The sequence below is a fragment of the Drosophila gunungcola genome (assembly GCF_025200985.1).
Source record: "Drosophila gunungcola strain Sukarami chromosome 3L unlocalized genomic scaffold, Dgunungcola_SK_2 000002F, whole genome shotgun sequence".
Classification (NCBI taxonomy): Eukaryota; Metazoa; Arthropoda; class Insecta; order Diptera; family Drosophilidae; genus Drosophila; species Drosophila gunungcola.
In genome coordinates, this window is record NW_026453178.1 from 3,248,649 (window position 1) to 3,251,189 (window position 2,541).

Below are 2,541 nucleotides of genomic sequence, written 5' to 3' on the forward strand. Positions count from 1 at the left end.
GTCATTTCCAAATGCTTTATTTTAAAAATGTAACTAGAAGTCATTCTTCTTGGATAATTCCAATCTGTTCAGGTTAAACTGTATAATTGTAATTATATAACTAATTAATGAATATACAATGTATAACTTGCATGCTTCATATCTTGAAAATAAAATAATTAAGCAATAAAGTTAGGTAACAAGATACGGTCTTAAAATAAAAGCCTTCAAAGATAACTCTTTATGACGACAGCTTTATTACCTTATTTGAGGCAATCACATATGCCGTTTATTTATTTGTGTGACATCTAATAATTTAAAAAGTATATATTCAATTAAGCCAATTGCCAATGAATGGCACCTATTGTCGGCCGATTAGATCTTCGCTCGGATCGTAAATCATGTGGCGGCGGGACGAGCCCTTGAAGTACCGCTGCTACCGGAGTTGCCCACCTTGGTGGACAGGTGCGGAAAATTACTTTTTATATGCTCGTTTTAGTGGTTTATTATGACAAAACAAACTCTAACCCAAATTTCAGCGCACAAAGGTTAAGGGAACGGCACAGACCATGCGGATCGGAGATCGAGGAACCCACTCCATATTTAAGATCCCAAAGACCCCAGACCAAAGAGCCAAGACCCAAGATCCAAGACCTCTGAGTTCGGCACGTCATCGTCGCAACACTAACTAGCGTTTGAGGAAACAGAGTGTGGGTTTCGGCGATAAAGACACAGACAAAAACGCTATTAACATCATAAAACTACTATAAAGAAGCAAAACGAAAACAGCAACCGCTATGTGCACAACATAAATCATCGAATTGTTAGGAAGATCCATTATGGGCCATTACGAACACCAACACCGACACCACCTGAGTTATTTGGGGGAAAGAAAGGCAGCAGCAGCGGCCACAGCAGTCGAGCAGCATTATTAAAATGCCGTTTTGCTTAATTTTATTTTATTGTTTTTGAAGAATTTCAGCCACGAATAGCAGTCAAATGAGCGCGCGAACTGCCGTTTGCCGTCGAATAGGGTGGTCCCGTCCACAAATTGAAAAAGTGCCGGGCTGCAAAGAAATGTTTAAGAAATGTATAAAGAAAAATAACAAAAATAAAAAAGAAGGAGCCCTGACCAACGGCAAATGCCCGGTAGCTTAGCTAACGAACACACTCCGAGGTGAGCAAACTAAAATTTATTAATGTGCCTGAGATACGCAGCAGATATGCGTTGCGAGTTGTCCAGCGGCTTGTCGATCGTTTCCTTGGAAGTGGAAATGAGTAATTTTTTCAATTTTGCTTTTCACTTAGATTGGAGGCGTTGATAATGGGCGTAGGAGTCGGGGGATCGCTGCCCAATGTGCCCAAGGAGCATGGTAAATATTAATAAACAGGAAGGATCTGGTAGATACGCATAATGAGCCGCAGATGACAGGGCATATCATCGCTGACATCAGCACCGCACGCTTCCGAAAGTGCGTATCTTCATCTAGAATTTGTTAAGTGAAAGTTTAACGGAAGTCGTGGGGGATCCGACTGACATGATAGGCAGAAGATCGTCCTGAATATTGAAAACAATACATTGGGGTCCTTACAAATAACAGATCTTAATATTAAGAATAAGGTAAATTGTTTTTTATTTATGAATAAATGTTGAAATCTAAAATTTTCCTTTTGGATAAACCATTTAAATATTTTAACAATTGCATTACCATGTTTTTAATTTATTTTAAGTACAATTATGTTTAAAAAAAATGTTATATTCAAATACTATGCCGTTTTTCTCTGGATATATGCATTATTGTTGTTCTTAAAATGTGTTGCTTAATACATAAAAGTTTAAAAATAAACCCATTTCTTCCCACAGAAGGGAAGTAGGGCTTACTACTTTTATACCATCAAATCCAGTGGTTTAAGAGGTCGTAGACCTGTGATATTAATCAAAATACTGCCCATGACGACCGGTTGATAGAGTCCATCCGATGCCATTTCCAAAATAGGGCTTGTCGCGGCATTTCTTTGAAAACAAATTAGGCAACGTCGGTAGCCCCAAACGCACTTATCGGATGCCCATCTATGTCGAGAATCCCATCCCCATCCACATCCCTCCGCCCGATCCGACGACACAATGTCTGACGAGATCGAAATGGTCTCCGGCCTCATCGCATCAGCTTCTTGGGAGAATTATAGATAAATGATCAAAAGATTGTTAAATGCTGTTCAAGCAGCTTAGGAATTTGTTTGATGAGAGATTGATATCGCAGTGCAAGAGTTACGCATTCAGATCGGGCGAAAGGTAGCCTGGACTTCTTATGTTTATGTATTGTTTCATTCGCCAACGAAATCCCCATATTCGTGGATCTTTGTATACAAGATGGCTTAGCACTAATGAACAATGTCTGTATCTGCATACCTGAGAGCTCAAGGAGAAAAAAGGGTGCCAACAAAAACTTGACTTCGTACAGGTGGTCTTTGTTTTGATACCTTTTAGAAAAATGTGGAAATAATTGTCTGGCTGACTCACATTCTCTGAATAGTTCTTGAGAAGCCTTGTGTATTTTATTG

The 2,541-nt window shown here is 39.2% G+C and overlaps 1 long non-coding RNA gene across 1 annotated transcript; it reads left to right on the forward strand.

The window, feature by feature from the left end:
* Positions 1-286: 286 nt before the first annotated feature.
* Positions 287-1,607, forward strand: LOC128257260 (uncharacterized). Its single transcript, XR_008267847.1, has 3 exons — positions 287-444; positions 519-1,156; positions 1,288-1,607. It is a non-coding gene; the product is annotated as an uncharacterized LOC128257260 (long non-coding RNA).
* Positions 1,608-2,541: the final 934 nt, after the last annotated feature.